A 25459-nucleotide genomic window follows, 5' to 3' on the forward strand; every position below is an offset into this window, starting at 1 on the left:
ATATATATATATATATATCAGTCTGGCGAGTAAACTAAAAAAATTACTAGCCAATGGCGATTCAATTGCCAAGGTGTCCGTAGAGGATTGGGTGTACCATTATTGAAAAATAGCCATACAATTTCCAGAAAATACTACTTTAGCTCATTAATGATATTATGTATGTTCAGGTCACTTTTTTTTCTTTTTTAAATACTGGGATATAAAGAGTTTTTCCTAATATCATAAATACCTTTGATATTATGCATGTTTATGTAATTTTGATTGGAAGAAAATTAGACATGCTGAATAATTGAAATTTTCTTGCTCTCTTTTTCATTTACTAGAGAGTTTTCTAGCTCTAAGGCAACACCTGAAGAGCAAAGGATCCCCATTTGGTGTGTAATGGATGTTTTAGCTGTGTATTTTATCATTATAATTCTGCTACAGAGAATGATGGAAATGTAGCCTGTGTCATAATTCAGCTAAATGAGCAGTATTTTCTGGAAATTTCATGGCTATTCAATAATCATATACAAACATATACAAGCTTATGGTCAATATCAGTTTGTTTCCGCTATGATTCTTTAATCACGTCACCAACTTGGAAAGTCTGGACTTAAAGAAAGTTCCGAGTTTATGGTGGCAGTAATGTGTACTCAATTTGTAAATATTTTAATTGATCACTTCTTCATTCATGGTAATTTCAGGTGAACTATACCTTTCAAACAACCAGATTTTGCTTTAACTGCTTATTAAAGTGCATGAAGGCAGTGCCAGTTTTCATTAGCACTGACCTGCTGTGTTCGTCATTTTAGTGCATGAAACGCTAAACCTCAAACTCTGCTAGCTGATGCTAAGATGTCACTTTAGACAAGCCAGTCCAAAGAAATCAAATTAACGTGTTCCAAAAGCAGAGCTGAGCTCAATACTAACATGATCACAGATGGAACGGACATTTGAAAAGATTGTTTTGCCACAGCAGCAATTGATCTTAACTTCTGTATCCTGTAGAGATGAAAGCAGCACGGGATCAAACGGCAGGCTAATTACTATTCTGGAAAAGGCGTACTGCAGCTCTGTGAAGGTTTTGATCTGGCAATCACAAGGTCATCTCTTAAGTTGTATGGTGAGCACTTCAGTTGTTACTTGTTGACTAGTTAGTTGCCACTTAACAGGCTGTTATAAGTGCATTACAACTTGCACCGTGTGCAGGTTCATCCCCCCTCGAACAATCCCGGGTTAAGTGCTGGGTAACAGCAGTATTAGATTCTGTTAACTCTTCATTGTCTGCTGTATGCATGCATACTCAGGACTGAACCTTCAGTCTTTTGCATAGATTTTTTTGGTTTACTTTTTATAGAGGGGTAAATATGTTTGTATTCCATCAGGGGGCAGAAATGCTTTTAAGTTTGTTTGTTTTTTTAAATGTAAAAGTTGCCATTTTAAATTGCATCAACTTTAACTTCCCCATTCTCTTAAATGTATCATCACAAGATTACCTTTATGAAGTTAAGCTTCTTGAGTTTTTTTTTATGTAATTAAACTTAATTTGTTAAGAGGAATCTGATTTTATTTTCCTTTTATGGAAAAGTTAGTCATAAATAAATCAGCATCAGCATCATAAAGTAGTTTGATGGTATTCTTTTCAACTCCAGCAAAGTTTTAGCCTGATCAAAATATAGTTTGAATAATTAGACTTACAGTATGAAACTTTTATCACACACCATGCATTAAATCTTTCTTATCCTTTTTTTTAAAGCCATGGTTTAATTGTCTTTGACTCAGTCAAGACAATACATAAAGGATCTGTTGATATGTCAATCTGCCATTCTATTTATCTATCCATCTAAAATTAAATAGATATGAAAACTATTAATTAATAACTGTCTTAATATGGCACATGTAATATGAGTATAGTCAGGAGGATTTTTAAGATGTAATGACATGTCAGAGACCAAATATATAATAATGAAGAAACCTCTATCTGCTTTCACAAATGTAAATGTCAGTGATTATTCATAAGCATGAGGTTATATCCAGCCCAGACTGAAGAAATTTTAACAAAAACTTACAAGGTGATATTCCCAGTTGTTACAAACTGTTTTAGAGCACAAAATCTTTTTCTTTAACAAAGCAAAAACTCTTTAAAAGAAAGAATGCATTTTATTTCCATTTAGTGTAAGATTACTAGTTAATTCCAGTATCCCTCAACTAACTATTTTCAAGCAGTGCAGTATTACGACAGACTAGCTGCTGTCACCCACATAAATGAGGAAACATATCAGTAGTATTGCACTTGCCTATTACCAGTGTTTTATTTGCTCCTTGTCCCTGAGATGTAATTTTCTGCTCAGCTGAAATCGGTAATTGAAATTTTGTGACCTTATCTTCACACTTTCGCTGGTCTGTAGTGTTGAGGTACCATCGGGGGCTCCTGGGACTGAGAAACATTGTGATGGAGGATATAGCAGGTTTCACTTTAAATCATCACCAGTGTCTGTCCTGTCTTAATTTTTACCACGTCAAAATATTTTGAAAATAGTTTCAGCAAGTTAAGAGTAAAATTTTGTTCTGCAGGAGAATCTATAAGGGGGATATTATTAGGTTTCCAATAGCACTACTCTTGAAGCCTGTATATAGTGGATCCAAAAATAATTTGGCTAGTTAAGCCACACTTAAAAATGTATGAGTAACTTTGTGTTATATAACAAAATATCAAACCAATAAGCATTTATTTTAAAGACAACACAAACTATTTTCAAGCACAACATTTTACAGAACAGAAGGGGTTTTTTAGATTTAAAATCACAGTGAGACCAGTTGTTCATTGCAAAATTAAAACACTTTGCACAAGTGACGTCAGCTCTAAGAAAAAAAAAACATTATTTATTTACAGCCTCCACTCGGTTTGATATTCTGCCAGTTTTGCGCCATCTTTGAGGGTGACATAACTGTCTGAAAGTGTCCTAAACATACAATTTATTGTTTGAGGTCTTTTATGAGTGAATATATACACACTGGCTTTACCACAACAAAAATAAAATAAATAAATAAATACATTCATTGTTTTGACATTGCATAGCATTGTATTCCAATAAATAAGCCACCAAATGTGTGATTCTTAGCTCCAATTTTGATACCACAGCAAAACTACAAACCTTACTAATATAAAGTTAAAGCATTATTATTGAAGACAAGTGAAAATAAGAGTAAAATAAGAACAAATGAATACATTACAAGCAATAGCACAAATAGATACAACATAACAGATACAAATAAACAAACACTTCTATAATTTGTTCAGGTTAAATAAAACTACATAGTCTTCAATGTATAAATTAAGATAAATCTTGTTAAAGCTACAAAAGATTTTCTCTGTCTTTTGTTGTTTTATTAACATTAATGACATAGTAAGAGGCAGGTATTTTAGGCTGCTGTCACTTTTAAGACCTAATGCACAGATCCAATATAATGATACATATCCGATTTCTTTCTCAACTGCTTACATTCACTTAAGACATAACCAACTGTGTTTATGATGATACTCACCGAAAATTGATATTTTGACATAATTGTGTGTATTTATCTATTTAAGCGCAAGAAGATGCGCTTACATTTTTCAAATCAAAATATTGGTTTGTTTAAAATCACTTGAATGTTTAAATTGACGTGCAAATGAAGACAAAGCAGAAATTCAACTGTCCCGAGAATATTTCAGTTTGGCCCCGGTCATTGGGCAGTCATTATTGTCTCGTCTTAAAGCAGCACTATATAACTTCAAAATTTGCAAAATGTATATAATGAGCGAGTACATCATGAATTAATCTTCCAAACCGCGTTTTTGTCTTTTTCCGAATCACTACGGTACACTTATAATAAGTACTTATATTTGGACTATTGTAGCCTGATCGGGTCGTCACCGCTGCGGAGTAACACATACCTGCGTGAATCGCCAGAGACATAAACTTAGAGAAGTAGCTCCGGTTGGAATGTTCTTCCGCGGGATGTGTGCAGTTCTGTTTATTAACCGCTAGAGCGCCAAAAGTTACATAGTGCTGCTTTAAGATATTTATTTATATAAATGACTGTCATTTTGAAATTCCATTTTGCTTGCCTGTCATTGGTTGTCTGCCCTTATTGTATAGCATGTATATGTGTAGATGTTGATAGCGTGTGAAATGTCTTGCATGTGTCAGATTTGACGTGAGTGTTTTATCAGTGGTGTCCGGTTGTGAGATCTCAATATGAGAAGGAACAGCAGGCCTGCATGCGTCTGACAGTGACAGATGATACAGACGTCTGCTGGAAGTGAGCTTATTAGACCGCAAACACTCCAGAGTCAGCGCTGACATTCATTTCAGTCAAACGCTGGCAATTCCAATATCACTGCTAAAAGTCTTATTACGATGAGTGACAGCTAGCATTTCATCATCAACCGTGAATTGCGGGAAATTTATTATTGGGGTCAAGGTGTGCAACATTTTAGATTCTGATTTTATGGATTTCAGGACATTTATATCAGGTCTGTTTGTGCTCGGGACCAATTTTTAGGTTCCCTGGCCCAATGACTAGACTAGGGATGCTGAAAGTCAAGCTTGCTACCATATTGCTGACATTTTTTTGACAATTTCTGTATCTGCACTGCAAGAGAATGACGTGATAAATCAAAAAGTTCTCATTATAGTAAATGAATCTGTCTGCGCTGCAAGAGAGAGTGTCAGTTGTAACGCATGTCTACAGTGAGAGTGAGCAAAGCTAGATGTGTTCTCCCATTATAATCAACGGCACTGTCTATACCACAAGCACTTATAATGGGAGCAGTTTTGTTTCGTCATGCCATACTGACAGAACAGACTGTCTGTTAAACATATATATTTAAAATACAATTATTTGTTACAGTAATTAGATAAATTCACAAATAGATTCCGTAATGCATTAAGACAATTTATGCTTTAATTTGATATGCAAATACTGTCATCACAGATTAGTGCAAAGTGACAGGACATCTGCTGCATATTGACAGTCTACAATGAGCCTGTGTTCCATTTAGCAGTGAGGATTTGTGAGCAAATGGCAAAAACAACAGCAGCTAGACAAGTGAAAACAGAAAATTTAACAAATGGACTGATTGATAAATTGCATTTTGTTTGAGAGAGCACCATTCTTAAAGGGGTCTTATGATGTTGCATCTTTTTTGTCTTTTAAAAGGGGTCTTTTAAAAAACTGGCAGCACTTATGATCGTTTTAATATATGAGCGAATTAATATGAGGTTGATATAACATTTACATTTATGCATTTGGCAAATGCTTTTTTCCAAAGTAGCTTACAGAAACTTTGGGGTGAGTAAAATGTATTTACAAAAATAAAGCAAAAACGGTAATAAACAAAATTTAAAATAACTGTTTTTTATTTGAATATTTTAAAATGTAATTTATTCCTGTGATTTTCAGCACTCCAGTCTTCAGTGTCACATGATCCTTCAGAAATCATTCTAATTTGCTTATTTGCTGCTAAAGAAACCTTTCTTATCAATGTTAAAAACAGCTGTTTTTTATTATTATTGTCAAAACTGTGATGCATCTTTCCAGATTCTTTGTTGAATAGAAAGTTAAAAAACATTTATTTGAAACTGTTATAGATGTCGTCACTGTCACTGATCAATTTAATGCATAATTTTTGAATAAAAGTAGTATGTTTAATTTTCTTTTTATTAATTGATATTTAATGATGCAAAATCTCTAGCTAACAAACAGGACATATCCTGAATGAGCGTACGATGACGCACTGTGTGTGTGCATATTTGTGCTTTAAATCATTTTCATGCAGATGGGAAGCGCAACATAGAAAAGCTTTTCAAGATGATTGTGTAAAAGCACTATCTGCTATGGGAGCAAGAAAACATGTCCACAGGCAAGATACTTCATGGTTCATTTTACCCGTGTGACAAACTCTTTACGTCAACGTTCTGGTGTCCCACATGCTGGCTTCACTTCAGTATTTCAGCAATACTGTATTTTTTATTTATTAATTTTTTCATCTATGACAGCAGTGTGCAGATTTAGTTTAAACAGATCAGTCAACAGTTGAATATAAAAGTCTAGAAACCTGCTACTACAATAAAAAATCTCATGCTTTATTGTAGGGCTGCACGATAAATCGCATGCGATATTTAACGCGCATCTTGTCAGTAAAGCCGTTCTGTAATCAGCGGTAAATCTCCATCACCTGCGTGCTTTCACATTGAGCAGCATTAACTACACAGAGCCGTTGTTCTCTGACGAGCTGCGCAAAACCACGTTCATATTCGTGCGATTTTTGGCGCAGCTCGTCAGAGAACAACGGCTCTGTGTAGTTAATGCTGCTCAATGTGAAAGCACGCACGTGATGGAGATTTACCGCTGATTACAGAACCGGCTTTCTGACAAGATGCGTGTTAAATATCGCATGCGATTTATCGTGAAGCCCTACTTTATTGTGAACTTAATCAAAATTGACCCCTATTGCCTTTCTTATTGTGAACAATTCATTAAGTGCATGTTATTGCTAATTAAAAAGCTTGTTTTTGTAATCCTTTACAAGTCAGCATCTTTTCATGTCGACTTTAAATGTTTTTATCATTCTGACGGCACCCATTCACTGCAGAGGATCCATTTGTGAGCAAGTGATGTAATGCTAAATTTCTCCAAATCTGTTACTATTAGGACATAAACTACATCTACATCTTGGATGGCCTGAGAGTGAGTATATTTTTCATTTTTGGGTGAACTATTCCTTTATATGGAGACGAATATCAGATGTGCATCCAACTTAAGGAAAACAGATATGAGCAAAATCTTAATAAAACTGCAAAAATAGCACCTAAAGTGTGAGTCATTATGTGAGAAAAGGGATTTCGTGTTCCAGAGTGTCTCTGCAGTATTTATGATAAGATGATGTTTTGCTGATACAGTCACTCAGGGTTAAGGTTGTCTTCATGCGACTGTGCTCTTGTCAAAATAAATCTCCTGTATTCAGGCAGTGCGATTCAATGTATAGTAAGGATGCGAAACTATAGCGCATGGTTCTCAGTGAACGTTTAATGTGTTGGACTGCTTATAGTACCTTCCACATCAAACAGTTTGTAGAGGAACATTGCAGATACGTCTGGAGTGTCTCTTCCAATCCACAAAGTGCTAATATACCTGGGTCAGAAATGCAGATCCACTGAAATTGATGAACATGCCCCAAATATTTAAAATATGAAGGGTAGTGGGATCTTTTGTGTGTGTGTGAAATTCCTGTTTCCTTGTTATCAAGATATTTGATATCTTTCACAACATTCTAGTTATAGGTTTAGTATATCTGCAGACAAACTCTAGCTGTCAGATTTCTATATTCACTGTCTCAGATGATGGTGTTGTTGAATGTGTAGCTAAGATGAAGTGGCTTTCATGGAAGAAAAAAAATCAAATAAGCTGTGAAAACATTGAATGTGTTGAAAACCTTCTCAGCAACTCTAAAACTAAGTGACGGTACCAGTTCTCGGTAATTGAAAGAAAGCTGAAATAAAAAAATATAAATAATAGATGAAAAACTTCAACAAGAATTAGAAATGTTGCCTTGGAAATGAACTACTAACTACTAAGTTGTAGGTAAAGTACAAAAATTACTAAAAACTAAAACTGAAATAAATATAAAGTTAGACAAAAACAAAAAGTAATACAAATGACAAAATTGCATAAAATTATTGAAACCTACACTAAAATTAAACTGAAAACGGAATAAACACAAATAAAATATGTGACCCTGGACCACAAAACTTAAGTCTTAAGTCGCTGGGGTATATTTGTAGCAATAGCCAACAATACTCAAGCTGCTTTATAGAAAATCATGATGTTAATGTTTATAATTCCTTTATATCTTATATCTTTATATATTTATTACTTATAGTTTACTTATAATTTATCAGATTAGAGTTGGGCGATAAAGTTCAAATTTTGCAACGATATAAACAATATAGTTAGACAATATATTTCTATATAGTAAATTGCTTTACATGAATGTACTGTATGTGTCCGGGTAAAGCTGGGTGTACTACATATCTAAATGATGACAGAATTTTCATTTTTTATGCAAAATAATTCTGTGCTTTTATGTTTTCGACAAGAAAAAAAAAGTTTTACCACTTTTTTTTATTTGATATGAACTATTAATCTTCAAATGTGGTTGTGCAATATCCAGTTCTGCAGGAAAAATAGGCTGTTTGAACATCAATAAGGTCTGAACATACAACAAAGTGCAGCTGGGGGCTAACTGCACGCAGACACATTAACTTTAATAAACTCTGAAATCTATCTATCTATCTATCTGTCTATCTGTGTCTGTCTGTCTATTTTTCTGTCTTGTCATTCTATCTATCTTGTCTGTCGTTCTGTCTATCGTTTCATTGATTATTATTCTATCTGTTATTGTTCTGTCTGTGTCGTTTCTATCTATCTGTCTGTCTGTCTATCTGTCTATCTATCTATCTATCTATCTATCTGTCATTCTGTCTCTGTTGTTCTATCGTTCTGTCTTTCGTTCTTTCTGTCTATCTGTCTGTTGTTCCATTGATTATTCTATCTATCTGTCTGTCTGTCTGTGTCGTTCTATCTATGTTTGTTCAGCCTATCTGTCTTTCTATCTATTGTTATATCATTCTGTCATTAAATCTTTTGCAGCTGGACATACAGACTTGTTAATATTTTCACGTCACAAAAAATAATACTCAGAAACATTTATAGTTTGAAATTGAAAATAGTCATTATCAAGTGTATTCACAAATGTGCACAGTACAGACTTAATTTCTCACCATTTCACAGGAAAATCACAATTCTTTCATTTCACATATATGCTTTTATAGTTTCTATTTAACATATTTTTTCATAATAAATATATAATTTATAGCCCACAGCATGTATTGACCATAAAATATTTTGTAATCCATTTGTAGTTGAAATTGCATTCCATTTCATGGACAGCAAGACTGATATTTGAGTTTACATGATCAGCGAAAGGCTAAAGACTGAGATGAGGTGAAACAAGAACTGATACACTTTAACAGCCTGAGTTTGTTCTCAAAGATCTGAGTACTCCATACTTCACATCAAATGAATCACCCTTTTGTGTCTGTAGTGTCCTTTGTCCTGATGCTTTGTGTTTCTGAAGTAGCTTTCTGGTATTTTTTCGCAAAACCATGTCCAAACGGGTTCCTGTTATCCTGAGTCCTTTTATACTGTAGCCAACAGCACTGCAAAAAAATAATTTTATTAATCAGTTTTTTTGTCTTGTTTTCCAGTAAATACTGTATCAGAACTTGCCTTTCAAGTCAATTCATCTTGTAAGGATGTTTAGACATTTTTACTGGAAACCAAGACATCACATACAGAAAACATAGAAAATGACATGTTATTTCTTTTATAACTTTAAACAAAGACATAATTGGGGTTAAACATAAATACTGTATATTCAATGGCTGTTAACCGATGTTTTGTAAAAAGCCCAAGGGTGTTCAGGATTTTAGTTCAATCGCATATTGATCAGAAAGCAGCACACAAAAATCTTGTCAAGTAGATACTCCACAATAATCACCCTGGACTAGCAGTTGAAGCGTGAAACTAACAATATTGTTGTGTATCGATTATTTACAAAAATACCATGTTAAAACATCTGGCTTGGTCGCTACCGTAATACTCTGATTTGCATAAATGTCACACTATTCTGACCAAGGCCTCATTTATAAAATGCACACATGATTTGATGCTAAATCCCATGGATTTGATCCTACATGACGAACAAACTGGAATTTATAAAGACCGAAACTGCTGTGAAAATGTTCGCCTTCTGATCAGTATGTCTATGCCCCCTTTTTTTGCGCTGAATTTTCTGATGACTTTAGGTGATGCAAATTAGCTACTCCTGAATAAATGAATAAATGAGTGACAACGTTTACATATTGAATATTCTGATATGAATTCGACATTTTTCTTTTCAGAAAAAATGTAAAAATCAAAAACCCACAGAATAAGATAAGACGTTTTAATGTCAAGTACACATTTTTGTGAAAATATTTTTTTAACCAGACTACGATGTGCACGTTAATGTAGTCAATGAATGAATCTAAGGATATTTGTTGGCTTTCTGAAGGAAATAAAATAAAGTAGGATGGAACTTTTATATGAATTGTAGGAACATTTAGGAAATGTCTTTATAAATGAGGCCTTAGGCCTGTTTTAGTTTAGTAGCTACCATATATTTTAAGATAACAAGAAAAACACCACAATCGTATTTTTATGCCTCATCAAAAAAAAAAAAAAAGGAAAAAAAGAGCATTCATACTTGAAACAGCAGGCACTGAGCTCTGGTTTTACAGGCAGTCATTTTGGCATAGTTTTAGATAAAGCTCAGACTGGTTCACATATTTATGTCCATGTGAATCATCCATGATTGAGTCAGGGTGAAAAATGCCAACTCCATTGTGCCTGGACTCCTTTTGATGGCATATTCCATTTGACATCAGTATTTAAGCAGCATCACAGCTCTATAGGAATGTTCTGCCCTATGCGACACTGACTGTGGTGTGAATAAACAGGATGTGCGTTTAGTCTGTGGTAACAGTGCTGAAATATTGTTTTTGACCACAGCTGAGAGAGATCTCACACAAAGGCAGTTGAATTGATTCCTAATTGGCAGCATTCACACACAAGTGAGACACGTACTCATCAAAGTCACTGGAAAAAGGTTGATGATCTCCTTCTGTCACCAGCATGCCAAAGCCAACAACCAAAGCAGCAATGTCTCTTTTGAAGAGCATAGAAAATGATAGGCCACTGCATATAAAAGTTTGAAAGGCAAAAATAAAAGTTGCAGGACCGTTGCATGTCTGTTCAGGCTGGTGTGCTCATGTTACATGATGAATATCACTGGATTGATCATAGACATCCTTTTGCTTTACGCTCGTGGAAGGATGGACGATATTCCCAAAGTAGATCGATTTTTAAGCTTTTGATTGTGAATAAAAACATGAAACACTTGAGATTTGAGGAACCTCAGATAGTGTAGGTGAACGATTCCTGTGGCCAAACAACACGTCTTTTCTAATGAGTTCACAATTAGTTTGTGCAGTTCTGTAAGTTCCTGAAACGCTCTGATTCTCCTCTTTCAGATGCAGTACTTCCAGTTCTTCATTGCTGATGTTGTTTCAAGCTGAAAGAAAATCAATAATCAATAATCATATCATATATTTATATCATGGCCAGTTTACTAACTCGAGTACATTTCAGTAGAATTACATCAATGCAAATACACAGTGTGATTAGAGGTAGAAATATTGTGACTTTTCTTGGAATTTTCATCTTGATAGTTAAAAAAAAATCCTCCATAAAATACCTTCAATTGAAACACAGTAAAACCTGCCAAGCTTGAGGAGAGTGTGAGATTGTTTCAGGATGGATATTTCTTGGCGTGCATGTAATGACACGGTGTAAATATTTACTCTCATCTATCTAATCCATCACAGAAGATAAACTGTTCCAATGAATATTTGCCTTTCTTTCTTCAAGCATCAATTCGCACGCACAGAGACACCTCAGGAGAAATGCACAAGACTAAAGGGTTTTTATTAAACTATGAGCTGCATGAGGATAAATGTAAAAGAAAAAAAAAGCGTACTTGTTTTCTTTTCTATTTACCCCCATAGTTTTTGTATACTTACAGTTGTAAAATTTTACAAATTTTACAAAGTTTTTGAGGGAAAAAAAGTTTGTATAAAATGCTTAAATATATTTATAAAGATGTTTATACATCAAACTGTACAGATAATATTTTGGTAATATAATGTCACACTATTTTTTTTTTCTCAGTATTAATGTGTCTTAAAATATTTGACTGCCTTTATATTTTAGGATAGGCGGCCTTTGCAGGAGGATCATCATATCAGAGGATCCTTCACATCAAAAAGTTTGAAAACCCCTGCCTTAAGGTACTAATATGCACCCTTATGCCGAGTTCACACTGCACGATTTTAGGCCGATTTTTCACTCGCCGACAGGTTTTGCGTGTGAATTATCAAAGACGCGATTAACAATGTGCATTCTTTATGGGCTGATAAAGTATAAATGTGTATGTTTGAGGGAACTGCCCCAGTTGTTTGTTTGTCTACAGTTTATCCATTATTCTCTAGCACTTGATTCTAATTTGGCATCATCATTATAAATTGATGCTGCCAAGATTGGTAGAAAAAGTACACGTGTCTCTTTTAACATGCTGTTTACCGTCAGCCTTTTAATATGTTATCAGAATGTGTTGCATTATATATTGAGGCATATTTGCATATATATTAGGCATGTTTGCAGTAAGCAATGTAGTAACTCGATACTGGATGGTGCAGTGCTATACCAGCATATACACAGAGCTTGGATAAGCTGGACTGCAGGTGCCATGTAAATTAGAGGAATGAGTTTGGTGTTGAAATACTGCATGCTAAAGTGGCAGAACTGTTTAGTCAATTTGCCCACAGAGTTATAAAGAGAATATCAGAGCTGCCATGACAGAATAGAATGATACAGTTCATTGAGCACAATACAGTGAATAAAATTGGCAGAGTTTCGGCCCCATACCTAACCTAGTTTCTTTGATGGCTCATAAACAAAGACCTATCTTCAATCATTCTGACAGAAATACAGATTTTAATAGAACCAGCAATAGAAAGAACCTTTAACTTTCTGCACCTCACTCCTCCAGACGTAAGAAATAATTGTCAAACATCTGAGCTTAGTAAGCCAACGGGAGACCACAATGTAAGTGTTTAGAGCAAAGTGGAGAAAAAAAGTTACAAGATAAACAAGACGATCATTAATGTGCAAATCTGAGATTTAGCTTTACTTGGACTAACAATTGCTAAATTCCACATTTCCCTGCTGAAAAGACCATCTTATCGCCAGTATACACTACTGATCAAAAGTTTGGGGTCTGTAAGGTTTTTTTTTTATGTTATTGAAGTCTCTTATGCTCACCAATGATGCACTTATTACTGTGAAATCTACACTGCAAAAAATGGCTTATCTTACTTAGTATTTTTAAAATTAAAAATAAAAGTAAAATGATCTGCCAGTGGGGTAAGGAAAATACTCTTGTTTTAAGAATATTTTACTTACCCCACTGGCAGATAATTTCACTTGTTTTAAGCAAAATGCGCTTAATTTAGTTTCCCTCCCCCTGGAAACAAGACTAAATATCTTAAGTCATTTGGCTTATCTAGTAAAAGTATCTTGATTTTAAGAATTTTTAGATATTTTGACTAAAAACAAGACAAAATACTAAGTAAGATAAGCCATTTTTTGCAGTGTAATTAGCATTTAAAATAGCTGTTTTCTGTTTTAAAAGAAGGAAAATTTGCTGAAAATGTACTCACCCTCAGGCCATCCAAGTTGTAGATGAGATTGTTTATTCAGCTGAACAGATTTAGAGAAATTTAGCACTACATCACTTGCTCACCAATGGATACACTGCAGTGAATGGGTGCCGTCAGAATGAGAGTCCAAACAGCTGATAAAAACATCACAATAATCCACAAGTAATTCATTCGACTCCAGTCCATCAATTAACATCTTATAGAGTCAAAAAGCATGCTTGTAAAAAAACAAATCCATCATTAAGACATTTACATTTTTTGTTTTTGTCACTTCTGTCTAAAATGTCCATAATCCATAATAACGCTTCCTCCAGTGAAAAAGTCCATCCCCTGTTGTCCTCTCACATCTAAATCCTCCAACATTTATTTTTAGAACTCTTTTGGACTGTTTTCACTTGTAAACAGTGCTTGATCTGTACATACTTCCCTCCTGATTCAAACAAAACGTCTTTTTCACTGGAGATAGCAATATTATGGATAGAGGACTTGTATTTTATCTGGAATGAAAAATTCTGGAGTTGTTTCTTACAAACACACAGCTTTTTGCTTCACAAGACATTAATTGATTGACTGGACTGATATGGATTTAGATTATTGTGATGTTTTTATCAGTTGTTTAGACTCTCATTCTGACGGCACCCATTCACTGCAGAGGATCCATTGTTGAGCAAGTGATGTAATGCTACATTTCTCCAAATCTGTTCCGATAAAGAAACAAACTCATCTACAGCTTGGATGGAGTAAATTAAAAAAATATTTCTTGGTGAACTATTTTTCAATATATTTTAAAATGTAATTTACCTCTGAGACGACAAAGCTGTTTTAGCAAGATATTACTACATAATAGATCTGCAAATGTTTTATCAAAAGGCTGGTGTGTGTTTTAATGAGAAATGCAGTAGCACATGTTTGTATGGTGTGGATATCCTCTGTGTGTGTGGTCACGGATTCTGCTGTGTTTAGTTAGTCACGGAGACAGCCGTCACCTTGGAAACTGTGCCAAGCCTGACATCCCAGGTGAAGGGGAACTGCCATCATGATCAGCCATTGCCAAAATGAGTCAGAGGTGTTTGTATGTGAGGGCACCAGAGGGGTCACGATCCTCTTGTATCCACTCCAATCCTCTGGAGTGACAGCAGAAGAAAGAGGAACTGACATCAGCCTTCCCTTTCAGCGTCGCTGTGAGGTCAGACTCGCTCTGGACACTCCTGGGTCCCTATTTACATGAGCTTTAAAAAAAACCTGTCAGCTGTTGACTCATCTCTTGAGATCCTGGTGAAGTATTGGTGTGCCTCTGGTTTCTTTTCTCTGTCTTTGGCTGATGTTGGACAGCTCGCTGGACTGCAGAAGAATGCGCTTTATCTTAAGGCCCCTGACATATTGGCAACTTTTTGAGAATGTGCAGACAGGCAATTTAAGCTTGAGTCAGGTGAACAGGGGCCATTTTTAGTTCAGCTATCAATATATCGTTGAAATCCATTCATTATCATTTAAAAAATTAATTTGACAGATTGTAACTATTTTAGCTGTTATTTTGTTTCCTGTGTAGTAGTAATAGATTATGGAATATCAAACTCTTTCATATTACTCTAAATTACAGTCATCAACACACATTCCCATTTAATAATAATGTAAGGTGTAATTATTTAGTTTTCTGATTAATCATGATTAATTTCACATAACATTGTAACTTTTTGAAATTTAAAATTCTTAGGGCTTGAGAACGTGTTTTTTTTTTGCAGTGAGAGGTGCCTTTGTTTAATTGTTTTCTATTGGCAGTGAGCGTTTTGCACAGTGTTTATGCGCCCCACGCGACTGCTGCACCCTGCGTTTTTGTAGGAGCACTCTGAGCACCTGAAGTCGAAAAAAAAAATCAACTCTGAGAGAAAAGCGCCCGACATAATTTGCGGGTTTTTTTTCTTCTCCATTGTCCAATTGAATGAATGGAGAGGTGGGCCTTCCGTTGTGGTGACGGAGGTTTACGGTTGCTTGGAACGTCCGGAGACTGCAATGATGGAGGAGAAACTTGTGGTGGCTGTCGTGGGTTACCCGGAGCTGTATATATTTTGTTTAAGTTTCTGCTAATATGACAGTTTACTTAACAGCAAACTGATTCGGTGGTTGCCTAGCAACATAAAAAAACCACAGCTCACTGCTCATTTCTAAATTAAAAAAAGTCAACCACAAAAAAGGCAGTGCGGTGTGCCTCGTGTTTTCAAACCTGAAAAACACATTCTGTCTGATCGGGGCCTTAACTGTCACTTTTGATCAATTAGTGCATCCTTGCTGAATAATAGTATTTCTTAAAAAATGGACTACAATTATCAGCACACACATTTCCGTTTAATAACACAAATGTGTCTGTTGAATGTGCAGTTATTTGCAGTTTTCTGATTAATCATGATTAATTGCACATACCATTGAAATGTATAATCTTAAATATATTTAGCTTTACACATACAAAAATATTTATAAAAAATTAATTAGTAAAAAATCTTAAATTATTGTTAAAATAATATTGTTGAATGCAATCATTTTCTTTAAAAAAGCACAAATTTTAATTTGTTTTTACTTTGGAATTTCCACAGTTAACTAATAACTGTTTTCTATTTTAATATATTTTAAAGGGGTCATATGATGCTGCTAAAAAGAACATTATTTTGTGTATTTGGTGTAATGAAATGTGTTTATGCGGTTTAAAGTAAAAAAAACACATTATTTTCCACATACTGTACATACTGTACACTCCTCTATGCCCCGCCTTTTTGAAACGCCTCGATTTTTACAAAGCTCATCGGTCTAAAAAGCGAGGTGTGCTCTGATTGGCCAGTGATGGCAAAGCTGAATTTTCAGCATCATTTCTCCAGTCTTCAGTGTCACATGATCCTTCAGAAATCATTCTAATATGCTGATTTGCTGCTCAAGAAACATTTCTTATTATTATCAATGTTGAAAACAGTTGTGCTGATTAATATTTTTTTTATTTAAAAGTATGTACTGTCACTTTTGACCAACCTAAATGCATTATTACAGTATTTATTTATTTAAAAAAAAAATCTTACTAACCCTAAAAAAAAATCTTACTATACTTCTGGGGAAAAAAAAGAAAAAAAAAACATTTCTCCATGCATTTGGATGCCACTCTCATTGCACAAAAAGAGACCAGTTTAACCTTGGTTGAAACTGAGTTTATTGAGGCGTGGGCACAAGGAGAATAGTTTGAAAGTAATTGGAGAGGAATCTTACTGCACCATTTAGCATCTCAAATTATACTTTATCCTTCATGCTTCTCTACCAGCACATATTTTTAAGTGTTGCAAGCTGGGCTGAGGGGAAAACAAACCCTGAGAAGGGCCCGTGTGAGCTAGACCACTTTAGCTTATTTTCCTCTGTCCTCCCCTGAAGTGAAAGATCTAGATGATGATGATGAGTGCAGAGTTGCACTACTACCGGAAGGCAATATCTTGGAAGCCAATATGACAGTACTTTTGTTAGATGCTTCCCTTGGGTTGACAGCAGTATGTTTGAGATATGCATTGTGCATATTCTTTGCTTCAAAAAATAGTCAGTTCAGCCTTGACCAGAGTGGCATATACAAATAAAAAGATTCATAATGTGCCACATGTAGCCTAAATAATACCCTTAGTGTATTTTCATTATTCACTACCTGTCAGGGTACTACTAATAAGTATTGCAATAGAGTCTTGAAACTTACGGCACCATTTAGAATCTCAAAACAGCCATTTCAGGTTATGTTCCTCCTCTAAAGTGAACACTCTAGGACAGGTGATTACCGAAAGACAATATCAGGGAATGCAATATATGATGGTATGTCTGTTAGATCCCTCCCTAGTGCGCACTAAGACGCACTCTCTTGTTTAAAGTGTATTTACACACTAGACCTAACAAGGTGTGAAATCCAAGCGTTATTGCTCCGCATCCTGAGGAATCTTTTTGGTAATCACACTGAAAAGAACCACTTCTAATATCCAGTGTTTTCATAAACTAACTCATGCATCATGAATAAATGATGAAACTAAAGGAATTTGAGTTGAACTGTTTGCTAACGTGTCTCGAAACTATTATGAGGTTAGGAAGCACTCATCTCTCCATTACAAAACTGAACTATGCCAGCGTTTACAGAAATATTATGAGGCATAATTCAGGACAAATAAGTCCTAACTAGGGTTTCACTAAACGGGGTTTAAGAGGCACAATTCCGAGAGAGTTAAAGAGCTCAGCGAAGCTATTTTTAAAGATTTAACTATGCTTTAGCTTTATGAATGGTAGTTATGTATGCAAGCTTAAAAGTGACTATCTGCACTCTCATGCTCATTAATCACATTTCTAAGATGAAAAATCGCTCCGATATTGTGCTACTAAAAGCAACCTGTCTGCATCGCAAAGCTTTACAAGTTTTACAAGACTTCTAAGATGCAGTGGGAAAGGTTGAGAGAGCTGAAATAGAAAACAACAGCATTTATTTGAAATATAATTTATTTGTAAGTGTAAAAGTCTTTAATGTCACTCTTGATCAATTGAATGCATCCTTGCTGAATAATACTGTAGCATTAATTTCTTTTATCAAAAAAAAAAAACTTCTCAAACTTACATATCTCACACTTTTGAATGGCAGTGTATTATTTCACTTTGCGTGCTGTTTTTAAATGCACAGTTAAAAAAATAAAAATAAATTTCAGGGATGGGTCACTAAAATTATGCTCTTTATTTGAATATAATTTTTTTAAGATTTACCTATGCTTTAACTTTATGAATGCTAGTGATGTATGCAAGCTTAAAAATGACCACTTGCACTATCATGCTCATTATTTACATTTCTAAGATGAAAAATTTAACAGATATTTGCACTACTAAAAGCGGCTTGTTTTTAAAGGTGGTGTATGTAATTTTTTGACTGTACTAAAGCATAAAAATACCATAATATGTTTGCAGATATTTAGGAAACATGCTAAGTTCACATACTTCTTTCTACAAAAAAAAAATGCTACAGCCATTTATTCTGCTTTAAAATGTGCACTCCATGTTGGAATGTTTTGTTTTGGGTCTGTTTGATTCTGCCCACTGCCAATTTACTCAATAGTATTTCGACACCCAAGGTTGCCAGTTGGTGAAAAACACAGTGTGTAAACACATTTGGTCAGGGATTGCAGATTCTACTCGACCTAAAAAGCCTCTGCATCCATCTAAAATGCAGATAAATTAACTTGTGAACTTGTCGCCTTCTATTGTCAATTGCACTTGTTCCTGTTGCTTGTCCTCAATCTGGCAACCCTCATGATTGTATAGTCTGAGGAAGAGGAGGGATTTCAGGGACTGGCCACTAAAAAATTATGCTCTAACATGGAACATGGAGGTGCAGAATAACTTCTCTTTATTTGGATGCTATTTTTAAAACTGTACCAATGCTTCATGAATTCTAGTAATGTATTAAAGTTTAAAAACGATGATTTGCACTCTCATGCTCATAAATCACATTTTTTAACATGAAAAATTGCACCGATATTGCACTGCTAAAAACAACTTGTCCTTAATGCAAAGCCGGGAGTTTTGCAAGACTTCTAAGATGCAGTGGGGAAACGCAATAGAGGAAGGCAGTCAGATTAAAGACCCACGCTAGCCGCCGCTGAAGGACGGAAAGAGAAATCTGTTTTTACAGCCAGTCTCTCTTTATGCCTGCGCTGCGCTGGGAACTAATCCCCAGTGACTGTCAGCTGAATACTCGTCACCCCACCAAAGCTCCTTACACGACTCCACGCGCATCCAGCAGGAGCCGCGTCCACATCAGCCGCCGTCCCGTCGTCCCCTGGAGACGGGATGCTTTAATCCCCAAAGCCACTCTCTCTCGCACTGCACCTGGCAGCACATTAGGCAGCTCATTCCTGCGTTATATAAGAGCAAGATGAGATGAAACTCATTCGAGCCCGTCCATCATGAGCAATCTTCCCTGTGAATGAGTTCCCTCTTCCCTGCAGTGAGCCAGGTGAACTCTGAGGCCAGAAACATAGTTAAAGCTAGTATGCAAATGGAGATGTGAATCTGACCAGTCATGCATGCTGTCGTTTTGTGCATACTTACAGGTAGGGATTCATGATTAATAGAACTGAAATTATTATTATAATAGGGCCTATTATATTTTGTTCTTAAAAAAACTTTTTTTATATTTTACAGTGAAATGTTAAAAAACTTTGGGCAATTTGTGCAGCCCTACAAACAAACAAACACAGCAAACCTGGATTTATATATATATATATATATATATATATATTACATTTTAAATCGCAATCTTAATTTTTATCAGTGAAATCGCAATTCGATTTTTCACCCAAATCATGCAGCCCTACTTAATGTAACAATGTAAAAGAAAAAGTTACATTATTAAATATTCAATCAAATATATATTAAAAATTAAATAAAGTACTGTAATTTTTGAAAGCACCATTTTATTATCATGTCATATTTTAACATAAAAAGTCTGGCTCTGGGAAAAGGGTAAAATGTCTTAATGTGATCTTCATATAACAAGAAAAAGTAAAAAAAAAGTTCATTTTAATAAAGATCAACCCCACTTTTTGGAACACTGCAACATGTGAAATTCAAGCTTGTGTAGCTAGAATCATCTACGTTTACATACTTGTGTACCAAATAGAGTCCTCAACTGCATATAATGGCTTATTGTAACACTCTTATCCCAATCCCTACAAGACACTGTCATTTTTTTGTTACGGGCTGAAAAGACTGTTAGTCTGAGCTTGTCTTGTCCCAACAGATCAGCTCTTTCCCACCAGAGGCACCACTGTCTACCCGTCCATGGCCCCAGTCTTTTGGGTTTCCTCTGAGTAACGGGACTGCAGTTCGGGGAGAGTGATTACACAAGCAGAGGGAGCCCAATGAGCTGGAACCTCCTATCGTGTTCCAGGCAGCCCAAGGGATCGATAGCTGGAGGAGAGGGTCTAAACATCAGTGCGAAGAGCTCCGATTACACCACTCTCATCTAATCAGTCAGCACAACTGTTCAAGCAGCCTGCCGTCGTCCTCCTCCTTCTTCTGCAAGCTCATTCTTTCGCTGTCTCCTTTAATCCTCGCTTCCCCTTCCCACCCTTTTCCATTTTTGTCACAGGGTGAGACAAAGGTATCTTCACTCACATTATCATCACACCCAGAAAATGGGTCACCGAACACTGAATCCTGAGCTCTCACGTGCCCTGTCCTCACCATCTGTAGTAAAACGCCAGACTGTTAACATACCTGCTTTCGCCTGCACTAAATCACTGACTTATCCAACTGCTGGCCACATACTAAAAATCTCCTTAAGAGTGCTGATGAGCAAACAGAGCCCAGGTGAAAGCCCAGTCGAGTGATGTAGAGAGGCCGGAGCCGGCCTGCCTGTTAGGTAAAGGGTGTTTTAAAAACCTGTGTGCTCCTGAGCTGTAAAGGAGATAAGAAAACACACTTATCGTGAGGGAAAAAGCAGAGAGCACTGTGACTGTTACGTATCCGGTCCATGAACTTCCGTCTGCTAGCCATCCCTTCTTGGTGCCGAGTACTGTTTAGTGCTTATCGTTTGATAGCTACACTACAGAGCCCTCGTTAGTTTACCCTGCCTTAGCCTAGTCTTGCCTTGTCTGTTTTCTCGGTTTCTGATCCTTGCCTGGTTTCCTGGATTTATCCCTTTAGTCTCGCCCTTTTGATTCTGTTCGCCGTTCGTTGACCTTCGCTAGCCCTAGGATTATTCTTGTGTCTTGTCCACCATATTCCTGTTTGCCGTTGTCTGACCCATGCCTGTTTCTGACCACGCCTGTGAATAAAGCTTGCACATGAATCCGCACGTCTCACGTCTCGTCAGCCACGTTACAGTGACGATGAGTGGACTGGAGCGGCAGATATTTCCCATCCTCACTCAAAGTGTTCTGTAATCACTCCGCTCCAGCTCCGCTTCAGTTTTTCTACTTTGCATGTCTCCGCAGTCAAAGGTGAGAGAAATATTTAGCTGCTTTCAAGTTTAAAGGGCCGTTCACACCAAGGACCAACTATAACGATAAATGTAAATAATCATTGTAATTCTATGAGAAAAGGGAAGCCCACACCACAACCATAACGACACAGAGGACAATATTGTTGGAATCAGGGGTGTGTTTAGTGTTTTGAGGGCCCTCCGTAAGTGGTCCCTCTCGGTAGAAATCACGTTGTGTGGGTTGCATAGTGCCTAAACACGCTACTGGTTGGAATCACTTTCAGAATGATTTTCTCCAGTTGATGAACAATAAAAAAAATGACAGCCAATCAGAATTTGACTTTGAAGAGCGGCAGAGGTCTGTGAAGTCCTGTTGTTTAAAAAAATAGCATTAACTTCTATAATGTTTGTTCAGTTTTTGTACAGTTGCAAGTATGATAAAATCATACTTGAAAGGGGTGAAAGGGGAAAAATGCATGAAAGGGGAGTTTCAGCGCCGCCCACATGTGCAAATGAAATATTGAAGCCATAAACTGACTTGAACACCACAAACAAAATAAAAGATGTCAAACCAAAATTTTGTTTTCCGTTTGTTAAACAAAAGGAAAAAAAAAAACAAGCCATCTTTCCATTTCTCGAGTGTTTCTCCATGGAACGCCAACTTTCAATTTTTGGTTCAAACAGAAAAACTAAATTTTGGCATGGAATTGAAAGATTGAATGGAATAACTGAATGATCAGATGATACACAGACCCACTTTACATCTTGATTTTTGTTTTATATTATTTTAATGCTTGTTTTTGATTTGTATTTTTATATTAATAGACTACACATCTGAAAACAGAGTAGTCTGGTTTTCACAGCATATTTTTATGCTTTTTTTATATATATGCAGAATAAAAAAATTCAAAAATGCACATAAAAACTTGAACATTATTATGTACAAGTTTTGTATCATCTGTGGACTCTAAGCTGCAAGTGACTACATTTAATAAAAAAATAAGTTTAAAAAAACACTTCCATTACTATTTTGGACCAGTTCCCCCAGAAGTGTTTTTTTTTTTTTTAAATAAAGTTTTTGCTTATATTCCCATTTTTCACAAATTGGATTCAAAACTTGGATTACTCAAAGCGTATTTGCTCGATAGTTTTTGTAAAGTCCACAATGAATATTTTGTATTTTTGATAGTTTTCTGTCCATTAATAATAAAATCAGTTCCCCTTCAGGAACTCGAGCTGCGTCGAGATCGCTTTGGGAACGCCCTTGCGTCCCCATTATGGCTGATATTATGCATTATGGCCTGTTACACAGCTGTATCAGAGCGATCCTAGAGCAAGAGAAAACACAGGTGCTCTGACTTTCAAACAAACTACTCCTCGCTCCAGGCTAAATCATGCAACTCCACCTCCACTTCTAATCTGTACTGCTCATATACTCTAGTGGGTGGAGAGGGGATCCGGTAAAAAGGATGTGCTTTCAGCTCTCAAACGCATGTGTTTAACTTCTTGACTTTCACCTGCAGAGCACATCCAACTGGCAATCCAACAACTGAAATGCATGGCAGAGTTTACACTGAGGCAGTAGGATCCATTTTCAACTGCTGTTGTGATGAAGAACATTAGAGGGAGGGAATGTTATAGAGGAGCCAGTGTCTGCAACTGCAGGAGGAAATGAACTGAAATCAGAGCACTTATTGTCTGTTTTGGAGACCACAAGTTCCTTAGGTAACATGCTTAAAGTGCAACTCTTATGAGAAAAATGCATCGAAGGAGGCATCCTGTTGGAAAGAAAATCACAAATTAGGTCACTTTAGTGTATCAGTTGTTTCTTGTTGCAAATGGAGACTTCTGCTTAAATTTCCCGCTTTCCTGCTTTCGCTGCTAAACACTCCGGTAATCTGACATTTCTCCTTTAGAGCAGGTGTTTTCACATTTTTTAACACTGATCCTACTATGTTCCTCTATATTTTCTAGATTATATTTATCTCTCTCTCTCTCTCGCTCTCTCTTTATATACAGTATATATGTGTGTATATATATATATAATTGTGTGTATATATATATATATATATATATATACACAAAATTTTTTTAATAAAGTGTGATATATGGTGGCCGATAGTGCTCAACGTTATGCAAATGAAAAAACACCAACAAATTAAGATACCATCTTCATCGGTTTGACAACAAATGTGCTGCAAATACTCGCAACAACCAAATACAGAAACATTCTGCAAATACTGTCAACACGACCAAATACAGAAACACTCCACAAATACTCGCAGCACAACCAAATACAGAAACGCGCTGCAAATACTCACAACACGACCAAATACAGAAACGCACTGCAAATACTCACAAAACACAACGAAATACAGAAACGCTCCGCAAATACTCGCAACACGACCAAATACAGAATCGCGCTGCAAATACTCGCAACATGACCAAATACAGAAACACTCCGCAAATACTCACAACACGACCAAATACAGAATCGCGCCGCAAATACTCGCAACACGACCAAATGCAGAATCGCGTTGCAAATACTCGCAACAAGACCAAACACAGAATCGCGCTGCAAATACTCGTAACATGACCAAATACAGAAACGTGCTGCAAATACTCGCAACGCGACCAAATACAGAAACACTCTGCAAATACTTGCAACGTGACCAAATACAGAAGCGTGCTGCAAATACTCGCAACACGACCAAATACAGAAACACTCTGCAAATACTTGCAACGTGACCAAATACAGAAGCGTGCTGCAAATACTCGCAACACGACCAAATACAGAAACACTCCGCAAATACACGAAACACGACCAAATACAGACTCCGCAAATACACGCAACACGACCAAATACAGAAACAATTAACCATGGTTTTGCTACACTAACCATAGTTTAATCATGGTATTTGTACAACTGTGGTTATTTTAATGGTAATTGTATCATTTAATGGTAATCAATATGCCGAAAAACAGGTTACTACACTTTTACTACAATAAAACCATAGTTAATTTTCGTAAGGGTTGTTGAGGTCATTACTCCAGTCTTCAGTGTCACATGATCCTTCATAAATCATTTTAAAATGCTGATTTGATGCTCAGGAAATATTTCTTATTATCTGTAGGATTTCTATCCATAACAGACACTGATATGCCATGGAATCATCCCAGCACATGACTCCAATATTCGGGGGCGATTTCCTGTCAGCCTTGTCTCATCTACTCAGAGGAGTGATGACGAACTAATCCATTCAGGAGATAACACAGAGATCTTTTGTATCAGGACTTAAAAGTTCTTTCACGACATATAGATACCTCGTGATCGCTAATGTATGGACCCAGTGTAGACACAGGAAGTAAATTAACTGACGCCCTCAGGCATGCAAAAACGGGATCTATACGTGACTAACACAGGATTCCCCTCACATCCTGCATTCCAACAGAACCGTGCTCTGGTCGTTGCAACAAAGAAACAGAACTTTTCTTATAAACTTGCAGAAATACTCCCCATGAACAGCACGTGACTGGTGCACGAAAAGGAACCACACAGGGCGTGGCTAAACCGCGCAGCCACCATCTGATTGGACAACGACCTGTGGGATGGACAAAATTCAGCCTGCTTAAAAATGGACACAAAGCCCTCTCGCTGGCGCTCGCTCTCTCTCTCTCTCTCAAGACCCCATTGGTGAAAACTGTAGTGGTGCTTAATATTTTTGTGGAAATTGTGATACATTTTTTCAGGATTCTTGAATAGAATGTTCAAACAGAATTTATTTGAAATAGAATAAAACAATTAGATCGACAGTGTATGTTGACAAATTTCAGCCATGCAGGTTCAGTTGTACTTAATCCCACTTAATTTGAACATAAAAGTGTTCTTATAAGTCAAACTCAGAACCTTTTTTTAATATGTATGCAGCTCTTATTGTATCTTAACTCTTGTCTCATATGTTTCTATTTTTATGTGTCCTAAGAGGGAGACGTGTGTGTGAATTTGAAACCACTCTGTGTGGTCGTTGCATCTTGACTGACGTGTTGTGGCAGAGTGAGAGTTGGGGTGTGAGTG

Source organism: Sinocyclocheilus rhinocerous, unplaced genomic scaffold, assembly GCF_001515625.1.
Source record: "Sinocyclocheilus rhinocerous isolate Xijiao unplaced genomic scaffold, SAMN03320098_v1.1 scaffold637, whole genome shotgun sequence".
NCBI lineage: Eukaryota > Metazoa > Chordata > Actinopteri > Cypriniformes > Cyprinidae > Sinocyclocheilus > Sinocyclocheilus rhinocerous.